At 45.0% G+C, this 19517-nt stretch overlaps 2 protein-coding genes across 3 annotated transcripts in view; one reads left to right on the top strand and one right to left on the bottom strand.

The window, feature by feature from the left end:
* Positions 1-7340: 7340 nt before the first annotated feature.
* Positions 7341-19517, top strand: part of LOC132387218 (gastrula zinc finger protein XlCGF8.2DB-like) — a 93489-nt gene continuing 81312 nt past the window's right edge. The window contains exon 1 of the mRNA XM_059959570.1: positions 7341-7547. The gene's annotated coding sequence lies outside the window, so the exon portion shown is untranslated. The remainder of the gene's footprint in view (positions 7548-19517) is intronic.
* The window catches only part of LOC132387222 (oocyte zinc finger protein XlCOF6.1-like), a 123783-nt gene continuing 123597 nt past the window's right edge, over positions 19332-19517 (bottom strand). For both annotated transcript variants that reach the window (XR_009509813.1, XR_009509820.1), the window contains one exon: positions 19332-19437. The gene's annotated coding sequence lies outside the window, so the exon portion shown is untranslated. The remainder of the gene's footprint in view (positions 19438-19517) is intronic.

Below are 19517 nucleotides of genomic sequence, written 5' to 3'. Positions count from 1 at the left end.
CTTCGATTTAGTTTTACTCGTTCCCCTATACCTGATCCCTTAGTGTCTTGATAAGGACATGCAGAATTATAAGGCGGAGGGGGTGCTGAGGAACGCTGGTTTGGGACGGAGGTATCGGAACTCTGGGAAATAATCCCTGTTCCTCTTCCCAATCCGTGTCTTCTGAATCATCAAGCAGGGTCTGTATGCCAAACATAGGATCGGGATCCCGGGACCCTTTTCAGCTCTTGTTCAGCGCTGTTGCCTTAATCCCTCCTTTCTGTCGTTGTCGGCCTTTTGCTGTTTTCACTGTTGCTATTTCTCTCTTTTCCTCTCCCATCCACCCATTCACATTCAGCTTTAAGGGTTTCCCGACTCTTAGGAGTTCCGACAACAGCACGTGCCTCTATTTCTGTATTGCATGCATTATTCCTCCAACTGGCCAGTGAAGTGTTATTCAATTTTACATCCGCTTTATCTTCCCATTCTTCAATCAGGAATTTCCATTTCCTTCCACAGTTCTTTTTCCAGATTAAATTAACCGCTTGCTTACATGATTCTATAACACAAGTTCCTCCCCCGCTCCCCCCGCCGGGGCCCAAATATCAGTTGCTCTTATTTATGACGCTGGGTGAGAAATTTAGCCAGCCTGCCTCCTCGTTAATCAACTTCAACCGGCCATATTATCAGGAGGCAGCTGATATGGCCAAATCCCTGAGGTAGCGGTGGCCGCTTCTCCTGACCGGGGTCCCCATTCCCGACTCTTTCTTTAGGAACAATACAGAATATCCAATGTCACCGGCAGACTTTAATTATCACAAAAACCTGCTAGCCTATTTTCCGTTAATTTTCACAAAACAACACTCACATACTCTGGAGGAGTGGGAGGTTCCCTTCCTTCATTTCTCTGAACTTGCCTCATTAAACTTCAACCGGCCATATTCTGCTGCCGAGGTGAGAAATTTACCGGGCTGCCAGTGTCGCATCCTTATCAAATTTCAACCGGCCATATTCTGAGACTTACGTGACCCCTTATCGAATTCGCCGGGCAGCGGCGACCGCTTCTCCCGACCGGGGCCCCAATCCCGCTTCCGGCCGTCATACAGAATAGCCAATGTCACCCGCAGCAACCTTACCGAGACAACTGCTTACCTTAAATCCTGGTCCGAATAGTTCTTTTGATCTGGTCAAGGTACCAATCCCGTGGGCGAGGTAAAAATGAACCTCGGACGCCCTGCTACCCAATTGCGATTCGACTCAAGTCTTCAGTCACCTATTCAGCCCAGAGCGACATTCCCTATTTTGGGATTCGAGCCACAGCAATAAGTGTAGACTTAAATTCACCGGATCAAGTAACCACAGCCCTGAAAGATCGTTACTTATCCGTTCACCAGGTTATTTCTTCGAGCTCCTCCGGCTAGGTAACTTTGTCCCGACATCAAGGGGAAAAGCGTCTCATCCCTCTGGCGGTTCAAACAAGATCACTGTTCGACTTCCAGAATAGCTACAATTTATAAGGCCACCGATAAAAAAGAACAATCACTTCCAAAGATATTCCAGTTGCTCAAATAAAGCAAAGCTTAATAACTTAGATAAGAGACACCTTCAACTTTAAGTTGTAATTAAGAAAGGAATGTCCTGTCTTATCTTCATGAGCAACCATCTTTTGTCGAAACCAAAGGTGTGAATTATTAGGAGACGTCTTTTTTGGATCTGTATGAGCTTCAACCTTTATGTCGCTCCAAAAAGCAGCTGTGAGACTTCATCTTAAATATAGCCATTCACAAACACAGGCACAGTTGGTACTCAACCTCAACCCATTATTTACATGAATCTGAGTATCCCCCAAATCCTTTAAAACATTATCAGTCAGACATTGGGAAGAGATTCTCTCAGTGATCTCAAATGAATGCGTATCATTGAGTTCTCACTGGGGCGAGGATGTTCACCTGCTGTGAATCTGGGAATGGTTTCAGACAGTAATCTAACCTTGTGACACACTACAGGGTTCACATTGGAGAGAAAGTTTCAATAATCTGCATGCTGGATATTTGTCCATCACCGTTGCTGAATGCAATTTCGAGAGTGACTGTCAGTGCTGAACTCTGCAATATTTGCTGCTGCTCACCACACCCTGTTCTGCATCCTGGTCACTGGGCATGGGAGGAGTTTCTTCTGCTGCATATCCACCTTTAATGGGACTGGAGTTTAATATTCTGGATATGTGCAAATAAATCAGTTCTATTTTAAACTCTGTCTTTGGTACTTAGTGAATTTATAACACACCACGTGTACAGTAGAGAGTGGCCGCCTGGACCTTGCCAGAGTTTCAACTACACGACAGTCCTTTTAAATCCTCCCCTGTTGTTCCCCTCTCGCTCTCCCTGTGGTGATTGGTTCCAAACAGTCACCACTCTGTGGGTGAAGAGGTTTCCCTTGAATTCTCTGCAGACTGAAGAAGTCGAGCTGACTGCAGTTCTGTCTCAGATGTCCTTTGTCCCTCTAATCTCTGGGCTCAGGAAGAATGACATTGGGAGTTAACCTCCTTATTTAGGGCTCATTTCCACATTATGGGTCATTTTCCCTGCTTCTAAAGTGTTGTTACAGAACACCACTGTCATCTAAAGACTGAAAGCAGAATGGGAAACCATCTGTTGGATGCTCAACGGAGCAGGGTCAGATACCAGAGGCAGGTCTGGACAGGGCAGAGTGTGGGGCTCCGGGAAATGTTTGGGGTAAGAACGGATCATGAGAAGGGAATCAGCAGCAGGGAGTGGAACCGAATAACAGAGTGTGGACATGTCGAAGCTGATTGACAGAAAATAATTCGTTTGTCTGACTGATGACACAAGCAATGCCTGTTGTGAAGTGCTCCATTGGTCAAGGGAAATGAGGGTGTTGGGAATGGTTATATCTATTGAAGGAGTTAGTCCTGCTTGTTTATCCTGTAATATAATTTCTGGATGGTTATTTTATAACCATATAACAATTACAGCACGGAAACAGGCCTTCTCAGCCCTTCTAGTCCATGCTGAAAGCTTACTCTCATCTATTCCCACCAACCTGCACTCAGCCCATAACCCTCCATTCCTTTCCTGTCGATATACCTATACATTTTTTTTAAATATCGAACCTGCTTCTACCACTTCTACTAGAAGCTCCTCCACACAACTACCACTCTCTGAGTAAAGAAGTTCCCACTCGTGTTACCCCTAAACTTTTTCCCCCTAACTCTCAACTCAAGTCCTCGTGTTTGAATCTCCCCTACTCTCAATGGAAAAAGCCTATCCACGTCAAATCCATCTATCCCCATCTAAATTTTAAATACCTCTATTGAGTCCCCCCTCAACCTTCTTTTCTCCAAAGAATAAAGACCTAACTTGTTCAACCTTTTTCTGTAACTTAGGTGTTGAAACCCAGGTAACATTCTAGCAACTCTTTTCCGTACTCTCTCAATTATATTGAAATCTTTCCTATAATGCGATGAACAGAACTGCACCCAATACATATTTGGCCTGAACAATGCCTTGTATAATTTTAACATTACATCCCAACTCCTATACTCACTGCTCTGATTTGTAAAGGCCAGCATACCAAAAGCTTTCTTCACCACCCTATCCACATGAGATTCCACCTTCAGGGAACAATGCACCATTATTCCTTGATCACTCTGTTCTGTTGCATTCCTCAGTGCCCTACCATTTACCATATATGTCCTATTTTGATTAGACCTACCAAAATGTAGCGCCTCACTGTTAACAACATTAACCTCCATCTGCCATTTTTTTGTTCACTCTTCTAACTGGCTTAAATCTCTCTGCAAGCCTTGAAAACCTACTTCATTATCCACAACGCCACCCATCTTTGTATCATCTGCTTACTTACTAATCCAATTTACCGCCCCATCATCCAGATCATTAATGTATATGACAAACAACACTGGACCCAGTACAGATCCCTGAGGCACAACACTAGTCACCGGCCTCTAACCTGACAAACAGTTATCCACCACTACTCTCTGGCATCTCCCGTCCAGCCACTGTTGATTCCATTTTACTACTTCAATATTAATACCTAATGATTGAACCTTCCTAACTTCCTTCCGTGTGGAATCTTGTCAAAGGACTTACTGAAGTCCCTATAGACAACATCCACTGCTTTACCCTCGTCAACTTTCCTAGTAACCACTTCAAAAATTTCAATGCGGCTTGTCAAACATGATCTTTCATGCACAAATCCATGTTGACTGTTCTTAATCAGACCCTGTCTAATCAGATAATTATATACCATATCTAAGAATATTTTCCTTTAATTTACCCACCACTGACGTCAAAATTACAGGCCCATCGTTGCTAGGTTTACTCTTAGAACCCTTTTTAAACAATGGAACAACATGAGCAATTCGCCAATCTTCCGGCACCATCCCCGTTTCTAATGACATTTGAAATATTTCCGTCAGAGCTCCTGCTATTTCTACGCTAACTTCCCTCAAGGTTCTAGGGAATATCCTATCAGGAACCAGAGACTTGTCCACTTTTATATTCCTTAAAAGCTCCTGTACCTCCTCTTCTTTAATTATCAGAGTTTCCATAGCTACCGTACTTGTTTCTCTTACCTTTCACAATTCAATAACCTTCTCCTTAGTGAATACCAATGAAAATCATTTTTCAAAATCTCCCCCATAGCTGTCAACGCTGATTCTCTAAGGGACCAATTTGATCCCTCACTATCGTTTTGCTATTAATATAACTGTAGAAACCCTCTGGATTCATTTTCACCTTACTTGCCAAAGCAGCCTCATATCCTCTTTTAGCTTTTCTAATTTCTTTCTTAAGATTCTTTTTACATTCTTTATATTCCTCGAGCACCTCATTTGCTCCATGCTGCCTATATTTATTATAGATCTCTTTTTCCGAACCATGTTTCCAATATCTCTTGAAAACCATGGCTCTCTCGAACTTCTAACCTTTCAACCTAATAGGAGCATAAAGATTCTGTACCCTCAAAATTTCACCTTTAAATGAACTCCATTTCTTTGTTATATCCTTCCCATAAACTAATTGTCCCAATCCACTCCTAAATCTTTTCGCATCTCATCAAAGTTAGCCTTTCTCCAATCAAAAATCTCAACCCTAGGTCCAGTCCTATCCTTCTCCATAATTATATTGAAACTAATGGTATTGTGATCACTTGACCCAAAGTGCTCCCCAACACATACCTCCATCACCTGACCTATCTCATTCCCAGCAGGAGATCCAACACTGCCACTTCTCTAGTTGGTACCTCCATGTATTGCTGCAAAAACCTATCCTGCACACATTTTACAAACTCGAAACCATCCATCCCTTTTACAGTATGGGCTTCCCTGTCGATGTGTGGAAAATTAAGTTCAGCCACAATCACAACCTTCTGCTTACTACAAATATCTGCTATCTCCTTACAAATTTGCTCCTCCAATTCTCGCTCCCCATTATATGGTCTACAATACACCCCTATAAGTGTTACTACACCTTTCCCATTCCTCAATTCCACCCAAGTAGTCTCCCTAGACGAGCCCTCTAATCTGTCCTGTCAAAACACCACAGTAATATTTTCTCGGACAAGCAATGCAATGCCTCACCCTCTTGCCCCTCCGATTCTTTCACACCTTAAACAACGAAATCTAGGGATATTTAGTTGCCAATCACACCTGTCTTGCAACCATGTTTCACTAATAGCTACAACATCATATTTCCATGTCTCAATCCGTGCTCTAACCTCATCCACCTATCTGACAATGCTCGTAGCATTAAAATAGATGCATTTAAGAAACTCTCCACCTCTTCCTCTCTGCTAATCCCTAACGGTGCACGCAACTTTATTATCTTTTTGTTTTCCTTCTCCCCTACATCTTCGGTCTGAACCCTCCTACATCAGGGAGGAAGTTCAAATTACCTCTGTGTTAAAAGTCTAACCATCACGGTGACTGAAGGCAGCTGCAGGTTCATGAGGGACTGTTACTGTCAGATTCTGCAGTTCTGGTGGCTGCTCATCGCACCCAGGACTGAACCCTGATCACTGAGCATTGGAGGAGTCTGTTCTGCTGATGTTAGTCTTAAACTAGACTGGTGTTTAATATTGTGGAGCTGTGAAAGTTAAAACAGTTTTGTATAAAATCCCGTGTTTCAGGTACTTACTGTCTCTACCACACTCACAATGTCAACTAGAAAGGCCACTCGGCCCATCTGGTTCCTGCCCATGTTTCTGTTCCATATCCGTATATCAAAACCTGCCGTTCCCCTCTCACACTCCCTGAGGTGACAGGTTGCAACTAGTCACCACTCCGTGGAATAGAAGATTTCCCTTGAATTTCATAGAATCACAGAAATCTATTTTCCTAAGCTCCATGTACCTATCCAAGAGTCTCTTAAAAGACCCTATTGTATCCGCCTCTACCACCATTGCTGACAGTGCATTCCACACACACACACACCACTGTTTGCTTAAAAAAAACCTTAGCTCTGATATCTCCTCTGTACCTACTTCCAAGCAGCTTAAACCTATTCCCCCTCGTGTTAGCCATTTTCCTACTGGGAAAAAGCCTCTGGCTATCCACACGACCAATGCCTCTTATCATCTTATACACCTGAATGATTGTCTCCGGGCTGAATAAGACGATGAGCTCACTGTGGTTGTGACGTTCTCGCCCGTCGCCCATCTCCCCCTCACCGTTCCCCCTCCCCTCCCTCTCTCCCTCCCCCCTCCCCTCCCCCTCTCCCTCTCCCGCCCCCCTCACCCTTTGTGTTTTACGTCAAAGACCTCAATCAGACACTAAAAACGCACTCGCAGTAAGCGAACCTGCGGTCTCGTAACACAATACACCTCTAAAGTCTAACAGCTGTCTAGCAAGTGAATCTTCGATGGTGCAGAGTCAGAAACCAAAGAGTTGCCAGATTGAGTCAGGCTTTGGGGCTGCAATGAGAGTTGGGGTCTAGAGTTTACGAGGAGGAGGAATCAGACCAGCTGGATGTGGCTACAGAAGAAAGATTAGAAGCATTTGGAAATTGGTTGATCGAAAAAAAAAGGTGGTTAATTTCTGCAAAATACTGGTGGAAATCAACAGACAGCAATGGTGAAGAGGAATAAAAAGACAACGTTTACACCGAGCCCTTTTAGCATGCCTAGCCTGTGCACTCCTCTACTTAGTTGCTGCTTGAACTGCAGAGTTCCTCCAGTATTTGTGTGTGTGCGTCTCTGTATTCCAAGCAACTGCAGAATCTGCTGTGTTTTATAACTGCATTTTACTTTGGCATTCGATAGGCATTGATATTGAGTATATTGCTTATGGGAGCCGCTTTCTGCGGTAAAACAGCTGCAGATTTTTCGATGCACACGAAAAAATAAGGTATGGACCTTGAACCGGTACCTGCACAAATCTTTAATGGCACCGTGATTACCCATAGGGCCATGAGTTAAAAATTTCGCCGTCGTTGAGGCACCGATGAAATGCGCAGGCGTCAGGCTGAGGACGTCCCCGAGTGTCACGCATGCGCATAGTACACTGAAGGCCTTGAAAATGTCGGATGGAGGTAAGAGTGATTCTCCGTGTTTTTCTCTGAAACACCGACTTCAGAACGATTCCTGTGAAATCCGGACATGACAGTCCGCAATCCCGGGACAGTCCTTCTCTCTTCCCTCTCTCTCAGCCTCACGATCCGTACACGGGCCCCGGGGAGCTCCCGGCTGATGAGTGAATGGGAACCGATGGATCTCTCAGACAGAGCTGAGCTCCAGCTATCTAAATGCAAGGATTAGGAACTCGGGAGAAAGGGAACAAAATCTTTTACATCACCAGTTGAGAAATTCGCCTTTGTTCTACCTCCGATCACTGACAGGAGAAAATCTGCAGATGCTGGAAATCCAACCAACACACACAAAATGCCGGAGGAACTCAGCATTAGTACTCTTTTCCGTAGATGCTGCCCGGCCTGCTGAGTTCCTCCAGCATTTTGTGTGTGTTGCTTGTTCCACCTCCTCTTGTTCTGGACTTTTCAACCCGTGACGACATGTTTTGTACCATTCTCTCTGGAAGATAATGATATCAAACACCTTTGCCCTGGGCAACAAGTAGCTTTCACATCAAATGTGCCAGACTCCAGTGAGACAGACTACTGCCCTTCCCTTCATATTCATTGGGATTTCATTCACTGAGTTCAACACCGTCAGTCATTGGGGGAGACTTCAGGGGAAATATTTATGTACAATACAGAAACTGGTGATACCTGTGTGTATTGTGGTGATGCAAAAGTTGTTGGAGAGTTTACAAGAGGGAAGAATTGGAGTGCTATTTGGAAATCTGACTTTTTAAAGCATAATTTAGCAAGCAAACCACTTATGGACAAAGTGCAAAAGCACTGGAGAGAAAATCCTTCATTACCCTTTACAGGCCTGTGACATGGTGTGAGAGGGCAGATGAACTGAATCGAGCCCAGAGGAGATCACAGTTCTTACAGACAGTGATTTGCTGGCTGTTAAAATGAATACCTCTCTATATAAAATTCGCAGTGCACATGTCGTCACTGGGTAAAAGAATGCACAGTACAAGATTTCTGTGCACACTGGTGATTACAAATTAGAGGGGACATTGGTGGGGAGAACTCCAGTGTCCCTGACACCCTCACCTACAAGATGTGCACCCAGCTGCACTTTGAGGAGTTGGAGCTGAAAACGGATGAATTGTGGATCATCCAGCAGTTGGAGGGGGTGATAGATATGACATGAAGAGAGGTGAGTTACACCTAAGGTGCAGGAGACAGGAAACTAGGTGAGAGACGTGAAGGGGAATGAAGTTAAATAGCCATCGCAGAGTACTCTTGTTGCCATCCCACACAACAGCCAGGTGGGCCGCTTTAGAAACTGTTGGGGATGGAGGGATTACCTGGCAGAGGAAAGTCAAACGGGTGATAGGGGATTCGTTAGTTAGGGGAACAGAACAGAGGGGATAAAAGGTCAGTTTTGATGGTGTCAAAAGGACCTGACAAGTGTGGTTTGGGATAGGCCGTTTTCTGGCAAAGGAGTACTTGGTAAGTGGGAGGCCTTCAGAAGTGACATTTTTGAGAGTGTAGAGTTCGTATGCTGAAAGGTAACTGGTGCAGGGAGCCTTGGTTTTCAAGAGATATTGAGGCCCCCGATATTTTGTTCCTCTAAATGCCTCAGACTGTTGGGTGCTACCAAGACTCATTAATGACAACAGTATCATAATTCCACCCCCGAGCTCATCGGACTTATTTTTAGTCGTCTTCTGTTGGTTTCTAAAAGCTTCCAATAGTTTTTGCTCTTTTGTTTGCCCTCTCTTTGGCTTTTATGTTGGCTTTGGCTTCTCATTTCAGCCACGGTTGTGTCTTCCTGCCTTTACAATGCTTCCACTTCTTTGGGATGTATCGATCACTCAGCTCCTGAATTGCTCCCAGAAACTCCAGCCATTGTTGCTCCGTTGTCACTCCTATCTTTCCCTTCCAAGCAAGTTTAGCCAGCTTCTGTCACAGAAACATGGAGAAGTTCAGTACGGAAACAGGCTATTTGCCCAATCCATTCAATGCCAAACAAACATTTAAACTGTCTAATGCAACTAACTGCACCGGGACCATCGCCCGCCATACCCCTACCATCCAGGCTCCCATCCAAACTTCTTTTAAATGGTGAAACCGAACTCATATTCACCACTTGTGCTGGCATCTCACTGCACGCTCTCACGACCATTTCAGTAAAGAGCTTTTACAAATGTTCCCATTAAATTTTCACTTCCCCGCTTACCCATGATCTATGGTTGTCATCGCACCCATCCTCAGTGGAAAAAGCTGCTTACCTGTACCCTATCTATACTGTCATAACGTTGTCTATTCCCAACAAATCCTCAAAGATATGTATAATATCTTTGTTTATGTTTAGAGCCTTTTTCAGATGTATAGGATGATGAGGGACACTGATCGTGTGGATAGCTAGAGGTTTTTACCCCAGGGCTGAAATGGCTAATGTGAGGGAGCATAGTTTCAAGGTGCTTGAAAGTTGATATGGAGGGGATGTCAGGGGTAACTTTATTTACACTGAGAGTTGTGGGTGCATAGAACGGATTGCAGGCTATTTGTGTGAGAGTGTTTCAGTTACTTTGGGGCCAGGAACCCATGCAGCTCAGTGGGAACAGGGAACAATACCAACGGAGAGAGTCAAACTGAGCCAGGTCACAGATTGGAGACGGCATTCTTAAAGAGACAGGAAGAGCATCAGGGAATTGATGGTCATTCCAGATACCAGCACTGTGCCCAGTTAAAGGTGATTTCTCTCTCCAACTTGGGTTAAACTTCACTGAAACAGTGTGATGCCAGCTCACACCTTGACAACTCAAGGAATCTCATCTGAAATGTTGTCCTACACCCATTGATGGATTTTGTAAATCTTTTTACAGGTTAAAAATGACAAGGAATTTGCCTATGGGAATCTCGAACACAACACGCTAGTTTTGCTATCTCTGTCCAGATATTTAAGAAGTGGAGCAAGAGATTCACTCGATCATCCTTCCTGCTCAGACGGTAGGTAGGGATTCACTCAATCATCTGACCAACTGACATGCCTATTAGTTTACATGGGGGGAGCCCATTCATCTGCTCAGACAGTGGGAATGGATTCACTCGGTCATCTCAACTGAAGGTACATCAGCAAGTTCACACTGGGCAAGGCCATTCACCTGTTCTGTGAGTGAGAAGGGATTCAGTTGGTCTTCCCACCTGCGGACACACCAGTCAGTTCACACTGGGCAGAGGCTGGTCATCTGAGGAATTTGTGGAGAAGGATTGACTCGGTCATCTGTCCTAATGGCTCACCAGCGAGTTCACACCGGGGAGAGGCCGTTCACCTGCTCGGACTGTGGGAAAGGATTCACTTCCACATATAAGTTACTGAGACACCAGTCAGTTCACACCGGGGAGAGGCCATTCACCTGCTCAGACTGTGGGAAGGGATTCGCTCAGACATCTCAACTGAAGGTACATCAGCGAGTTCACACTGGGGAGAGGCCATTCACCTGCTCAGACTGTGGGAAGGGATTCGCTCAGTCATCTCAACTGAAGGAACATCAGCAAGTTCACACTGGGGAGAGGCCATTCACCTGCTTGGACTGCGGGATGGGATTCATTTCATCATATAAGTTACTGAAACACCGGTCAGTTCGCACCGGAGAGTGGCCGTTCACCTGCTCAGACTGCGGAAAGGGATTCACTGAGTTACCTCAACTTCAGGTACATCAGCGAGTTCACACCAGAGAGAGGCCATTCACCTGCTCAAACTGTGGGAAGGGATTCGCTCAGTCATCTCAACTGAAGGTACATCAGCGAGTTCACACTGGAGAGTGGCCAATAACCTGCTCGGACTGTGGGATAGGATTCGCTTCGTCATCCCATCTGAAGATACATCAGCGAGTTCACACTGGTGAGAGGCCGTTCACCTGCTCAGACTGTGGGAAGGGATTCACTTCATCATCCCATCTGAAGATACATCAGCGAGTTCACACTGGGGAGAGGCCATTCACCTGCTCAGACTGTGGGAAGGGATTCATTTCATCATCCCATCTGAAGGTACATCAGCGAGTTCACACTGGGGAGAGGCCGTTCACCTGCTCGGACTGTGGGAAAGGATACTCTCAGTTATCTCAACTGAAGGCACACCAGGGAGTTCACACCGGCGAGTGGCCAATCACCTGCTCGGACTGCGGGAAGGGATTTACTTCGTCATCCCATCTGAAGATACATCAGCGAGTTCATACCGGAAAGTGGCCAATCACCCGCTCAGACTGTGGGAAGGGATTCCCTTCGTTATCCCAACTGAAGATACATCAGCGAGTTCACACTGGTGAGAGACCATTCACCTGCTCAGACTGTGGGAAGGGATTCACTCGATCATCCCATCTGCAGATACATCAGCGAGTTCACACTGGTGAGAGGCCGTTCACTTGCTCAGTCTGTGGGAAGGGTTTCACTTCGTCATCCCAACTGAAGGTACATCAGCAAGTTCACACTGGGGAGAGGCCGTTCACTTGCTCAGAGTGTGGGAAGGGATTCACTCGGTCATCCCAACTACTGGCACACCAGCAAGTTCACACTGGGGAGTGGCCTTTCACCTGCTCAGAATGTGGGAAGGGATTCACTAAGTCATCCACCTTACTGGTACATCGGCGAGTTCACACTGGGGAGAAGCCGTTCACTTGCTCAGAATGTGGGAAGGGATTCACTCAGTCATCCATCCTAAAGGCACACCAGCGCCTTCACACTGGGTAGAGACCAATATGCTTGGACTTTGGGAAGAAATTCTCTCAGCCAAAACAACCAGTGTGCATCATTGAGTTCACACTGGGGAGAGGCCGTTCATCTGCTGTGAATGTAGGAAGCAATTCACTCAGTCATCTAATGTTATGTAGCTTCCAGTTGTGCTGGCAGCTTAACAGAGGGGGTTATAGCCCCCAGTCTGGCCAAACTGAAGAATCTCGTTTGGGTGGATACTGAGCGATGTGTCCCCTGTGTAATCTGCCCTTGGGGTTCATACTCTCTGTGGACTGTCTCTTTAAAGTGCAAAGAGAACCGAGACTGACCTTGGACACGCTGTTGGATTTCTGCAGAAGTGCTGGGTTGCTATGGTGACCAGCTAATGTTTATGTTCTGTGTGGTTAAGCAAGGTCAGAATGATCCTTTACCAACACAGAACAAGCAAGCGACTTCTTACAGAGAAGTCTATTATCCCCCCCTCCCCCCCATCTTGTGAACTAAATTGAATCTACCACATCATTGTAAGACAATGTCGTTTACCACCTTGGTTTTGGATTTTATATACAGGTGGCTCCCGTTTTTCGGACGTTCGCTTTACGACAGCTCACTGTTACGAAAGACCTACATTAGTACCTGTTTTTGCTAACCAAAGAGGATTTTCACTTTTACGATAAAGATGATGCCTGCTTTATACGTGAGTTTACCCCGAGAAAGACTAGGGTGACCGTGAAGCCTTGTGCGGCAGTTGTGTACGCATGCGTGCACGTGCCGATTTTTTTTCTCTCCAAATCGATTTCAGTTCACTATCTTCCCGATTTTCAGTGAAACTACACCGTACATACAATATTTCTACTTTATCATTCCTACTTTTACTATAGGTTAGTGTTATTTTAGGTTTTATGTGCTATTTGGTATGATTTGGTGGGTTTTCTTTGGGTCTGGGAACATCCAAAATCTTTTCCCATTTAGATTAATGGTAATTGCTTCTTCACTTCATGACATTTCGGCTTACAAATGGTTTCATAGTAACACTCTAGCTTTAGATACCGGGGGAAACCTGTATTCACACCTATATATGCATAACATTGCTAACCCTTGGATTATCTGGTTTAAGTTCACTATTATTAGTAGTTACCAATAAAATTTTGTTTGTTAACTGCAAAACTAGACTCCAAGTGTGTTTAATTGTTGCTGGTAGTTTTATTGGTTTGCGTCTGTGTGACACCTGAAGTAACAAATTGTACATAATATGTGATTAAACTATTAAGATTTATAATTCTTACTTTGACCAGAGGGTTAGTAAAGAAAACAAAAAAAAAGAAAAAGGGCCCAGTCTCTCCATTCACGTCTTCTCATCTCTCCCCAGCAAAAGGCCATGAAAATCTCTCTTCCAGACTCACAAGAAAGAACATTTCTCTCATTGGATAGTCCCACACTCCAAAACCCTGTTATCTCTAGTCGTAACCTAAACATTGCTGCTGCAGGGAAGCCATTACCTCAGCAGTGAAACCTTACAGTGTGTTACACTTGTGACACACTACCAGGTTCAAACTGGGGAGATAGTTTCAATGAGCTGCATGCTGGATATTTGTCCATCACCGTTGCTGAATGCAATTTCGAGAGCGACTATTGCTGCTGAAATCTGCAATTATTGCTGCTGCTCACCACACCCAGTTCTGCACCCTGGTCACTGGGCATGGGAGGTGTTTCTTCTGCTGCACATTCACCTTTAATGGGGCTGGAGTTTAATATTCTGCATCTGTGACAAATAAACCAGTTCTATTATAAACTCTGTCTTTGGTGCTTAGTGAATTTATAACACAACTGGTGTACTCAGGCCTGCTGAACCCGGCCAGTGAATCTGTTCCACATCAGTCCATTTAAATCCTCCCCTGTTGTTTCCCTTGAATTCTCTGCAGACTGAAAAAGTCGAGATGACTGCAGTTCTAATCTCTGGGCTGATGAAGAATGACATTGTTCGTTAACCTCCTTAATCACAACTTATTTCCACATTATGACTCATTTTCGCTGCTTCTAAAGGGTTGTTGGAAACACCACTGTCCTCTAAAGACTTAAATTGGAATGGGAAACCATAAGTAGGATGTTCAAAGGAGCAGGGTCAGAAACCAGAGGCGGGTCTGCACAGGGCAGAGTTTGGGACTCTGGACGATGGTTCTGGTAAGAACGTATGATGAGGAGAAAGGAATCAACAGTGGGGCATGGCAACGAATGACAGAGTAGCAACACTTGGACGTTAATTGGCAGACAAAATAATTTTGTTATCTGACTGATGAACAATGCCTGTGGTGAGAGGCCCCATTGGTCGAGGCACATGTGTGTGTTGAGAATGGTTATACCTATTGAGGGAGTTATTCTTGCTTGTTTATCCTGTAATATTATATCTGAATGGTTATTTGAGATGATCCTATCTCTAATAATGTATTAATTATCATATAAATTGTGAGATTATGTCCTTAACTGAATCAGGCTTGAATTTATAGTGCCTTAATGAAGTTACCGTGGTCATTCATCCATTTGTATTTTAAAGCAAGATTTTGGTGAATGACATTTTCCACTTGATTGTACCTGCATAAGTAATCAGACTGAGTTAAACTGCTGTAGGATCCTGGAATGTGTTGGATTGTGTCTGGTGTCTCTTGGCATTTTCTGCATTTAGTGTCTTGCTTGCTTGAATTCCATGTATTTCAGATTTTTTTCTTTTTCTTAAACACCTTGTCCTGTATTTCTGCAAGGAACCCCGCTGATTCTGGGAAGGGATCTCCAACTCTCAGTCAGGTGCTCGATGCTTCCTTCACACCATCTAGTCTGCTCAGATCGTTGGGATGTCTCCCATGGAGGGTCATACTCATTCCACTGGTTAATGTTTTCTTCCAGAGTGATGACTTATTGTTCTGAGTTGGCCTCTCATTTAAGTTTTCTGGTCTGTATTTCTTATCACGATTGCATATACACACATGGAGTGCTGAATCCTGTTTATTTTTGATGAAAATATATATTTAGGTTTTATCTGACTGTTGTGTGATTTTTTTTTCATGTGTGTTATTCCTGTTCCTCCTTGTGTCCAAGGTAGTCGTTAATCTAAGTGGGACTTCGTGTAAATAGACTTTTCTAAAGTCTCTTCAGTTCTTATTTGTCTTTGTAAATTTTACTGATTGAAATGGGACCAAGATATTTTCATTAAAAAAGTCAATCTCGGTATTGATGCAAGTGTTTATTGCCTTTGTTGTATTTGTTTCCTATTGAGCTCTGTTTGGCAGGTTTTTTTGAAGCCATGAACTAAATTTTGTCAAAGGTTTTATGGATTTCACACTACTTTCTATTGTCTTTGCTTGTTGATATTCCAGATACGTGGGTATCGAGTCATAAAGAAGAGTCTTGGCCAGGAATGTTGATTCCCATCCATAGATGCTGCTTGACATGCTGAGCTCCTCCAGCACTTTATGTGTCGTTCTCTCCATTTCTGGCATCTGCAGGTCCTCTCGTTTCCCAGATACTTATATGTTTCTTGAAATAACGAGCCGGTAGTAGGGCTGTGTGGCTCTTTTGGTAAAATATTAAATAAACTCATTATAACGAGGTTGTAAAGGGTTGGAAGATGTAGAATCTCTAGGTAGAATAATCGCCCCCTGTGGTGGGGATTTACAGACATTCACCACCCTCAGAGTGGAAACAATTCCCCTCATCTCAGTCCCGGGCAGTTCACCCCCTGTTTCAGAGACTGGGATCCCTAGTTCAACCGGTAATGAAGTTGTGCATGTCAATGTTCACCTCTCAGTCCTCGATACTCTAAATGAAAGGGTTATCACATTTGATCTTTCTTCATATGATGACCCCACCACACCAGGGATCATTCAGGTGAATCTTCATTGCACTCTCTATAACAAATACTCTCTAACCTCTTTGTTAATCCTCTATGGAATTTCCATATTCTTCAGCCCCGTGTTGCCCCAACCACTCACCTCCCACCCCTGTCACTATTTCCACCTTCCCACCTCCCCCCTCACCTGGATCCACCTCTCACTCCCCGGCTCTTGCCGCATCCCCACCCCTCACCTCTTTTCTCTGACTATTTCACGTCCACTCTCGGTCCAGAGGGAGGGTCTCGGCCCGAAATGTTGACGGTCCATTTCCCTCCACAGATGGTGTCCGACCCACTGAGTTCCTCCGGCAGTTTGTTCTTTGGTCTGTAAACCCGTGTTAGTGTGGGGAGCGGGATTTTACACCATATTCCAGGTACAATCTCAACAAAGCCCAAATAATTGTCACTTTGCCCGGACCATTGGCCCCGCTTGCAGGGCAACAGTCTGCCTGTGTTTGCCCCCCATGTGGTGAATCCCTCTGCTCGACACCACCGTGGGCTCAGATATTTCCACAGATGAGCCCCTCCTGTCCCCACCGGGACAAACATCCTGTCCGCCCCCTCTCACACCATCTTCATCCTTTCAATAAAATCCCTCCCTCCCCGGGGAACCGGCATCGAACCGACGGGCCGAGCGGTCTCCTCCTACCTCTCAGCGATACATCAGACTCCGGCCGCAGGAGACGCTTCACAAACGCCCCAACTGCCCTCGGAGGGAAATGGAAATAAATCAGAAAGCGGACTTTTACTTTGAGGTTTTCTCCGCTCTGAGGAGGCGGTCGGCGCTTGAGCGGGAGACGTACTCAGCGGGGTAACGCCCACTCGGCTTTTCCGCCTCCGTGACTGGTTGTAACCAGTGATTGACATCGCTTCGCACCAATGGGAATAACGTAGCTCCTGAATCCTCTGTTGACAGCGGTGGGAGAGGGGCTGGTCACGTGATTATTAGCCCAGCCGTTAAACCGATGAAGCTTGTGCACAGCAGCGCGTGGGTGACGTAAGACACCGCGCACGTGAGGGCAGATCCCGGTGTGGGGAGCCCATGTGTGACGTCAGGCGCGTGGGGGGGTAGGAGCTATGTGACGTCACCTGTGGGAGAGCGCAGGCATTTAAAAGCACCTTAATGGACTTTTCAGTGGGACAACAACATTAATCACGGGTTTCATCACTGAATCCAGAGTTGTTGGATGTAAAGTCCCCTGTTATGTGTCCGGCTGTGCCGTGTTGTTGGTGGAGTGGGCAGCGTGGTGTTTGTCCCGATTCGGGTCACAACACCAGAATTGCCAGCGGGGTCCACACACAGTGTATTAGCCAACAGAAAACCTTTCGTCCCTGCAGTCTTTGTCTCCTGGTAAACTCAACACCCTGACAGTGTGGACCATAGATACCCCTTCCTCTCAGAGTCAGGGGATCATTCAGACAGCTGATCGATATATATTGGTCATTAAAATTCACCCAGATTCGTTTGGACGGATTTGACGTGGAGTTTGGGGTGTCACAATGAAAGGGCCGGATGGCCGAACTCTCTCCGCTGTCCAAACATCCTTCCAGGTGAGGCGACACTTCACCTGTGAATCTTCCGGGGTCGCCCGTTGTGTCCGCTGCTCCCGATGCGGCCGCCTCTACACTGGTGACACCGGCTCCACCGCAGTTGTGCGGGGTAGGAGTGTTTTTTTTTTATGTGGGACTCGATGTTATTGTTCCCTTTTGTGCGGAGGGGTGGGTTTTGGGGTTTGATGATTGGGATCCCGTTCTTCTTGAACCGGGGGGTGGGGTGGGAGTTTGATTTTTCTTCCTGAGCGACTTTCATGCTCTTTCTTTGTTTCGTGGTTCTATGGAGAAACAGAAACTCAGTGTTATTTATGGATAGCTGCTCTAATAATAAACTAACCTTTGAACTATCCGCTCCGTGCGGGAGTTCCCGGTGTCCAAACATTTTCATTCTGATTTCCATTCCCGCTGCTACCCGGCCTGCTGTGTTCGGCCAGCGTTTTGTTTGTGTTGCTTTGGATTTCCAGAATCTACAGACTTTGTCGTGTTTGTGATTTACCTCTCCGTTGTCCTTCCGGCCACCGGCCACTGGTGGCGCTGTATAGATCTCCAGCCACTGGTGGCGCTGTGCAGATCTCCGGCCTTCGGAGACGATGTGCAGACCTCCGGCCATCGGTGGTGCTGCGGAGAAACGCCTGCTGAACGCATGCGCGGTGCCGAGTGCCGCTGTTGCTGGCGGTTCTCCGATTCGAGCAGGGATGAGTCGGGAATGATCCCGGTGTTGTGTAGCTGCCGGAGCTGTGGGGGGGGGGGGGGGGGGTGTGGTGGTTTGATTGATAAGTTCGTGGCCTAAGTTGGAAGGCCTGAAGTTATACAGCGCTCGGTGCCTGCACGTGTAGTTCAACTCTTTGAGTGAATATGCAGTAAGTTTGAAGTTAATAACTTTTGTGGTATTTCTGTTTCAGATAATTGAAAATTGCTAGGTTTTGTAAAATTGACTCCTTCCACCTTAGGCCATAAACTTATCAATCACTTCCAGTTTGTGATATCCAATTTGTGTACATGCTCATTTCATTTACTGAGCAACTGCCTTGCCCCATACGTGCAATGAGCAGGTGCACAAATTGGATGTGACATATATAGGGCTTCCTATAATGGCAAGCAGTAAACCAAGGTGAAAGAAATATATGAATTCCAGAGCTCCACAGAAATATAGTGACATTAACAAGATGACAGCCTATCATTACATTTCAGTGTATAACTGGTAAAATTAAACATATAATACTTAATTTAATAATATGACAAAATATTGCATTGTTGCACTTAACCAATTATCATAAAATATAATTATCAAGCAAGTAAAATAACTTTGTTTGCTTAGAAGCCAAAGGGTTGTTACTGAGAAAAGTTTACTTTAGGATTAGCGAGTAATCCACGGACCACCATAGATGTAGCCTTACTAATACGACTGAGTCAGAGCAAACGGCAGGGCCTGCAGCGTTTAGCAGTGTTCCTCAGAGGTATAAAAATAACAGAAATAAAGCAATTCATTTTTTACAATTTTAGCCACCTAAATTGGAACCAAGTAATCAAGTATGAAAAAATAAACTCTGATGAACTATTGCAAAAGCCACGAATATTGCTGAATGTTATTCTCAAAAGTGGTGGGTTGGTAAATCTGCCTCGTACCATTTCTCTCGCAGAAATGGTTGGACGGGAAGTGTATCTGTGAGTGTCGATACAATCTCCTCACACGTCGGGTGTTACATAGTTCGACCTTTACAGATCCTGTTTAGTCTTTAAATATATAAAAAGTTAAGGAAGTTTGAATCTTTACATAAATTATTATCGCATTTATACAAATAGAAAATATCGTT

This window comes from Hypanus sabinus, unplaced genomic scaffold, assembly GCF_030144855.1.
Source record: "Hypanus sabinus isolate sHypSab1 unplaced genomic scaffold, sHypSab1.hap1 scaffold_164, whole genome shotgun sequence".
NCBI lineage: Eukaryota > Metazoa > Chordata > Chondrichthyes > Myliobatiformes > Dasyatidae > Hypanus > Hypanus sabinus.
This window is presented reverse-complemented; position numbering and strand designations above follow the sequence as displayed.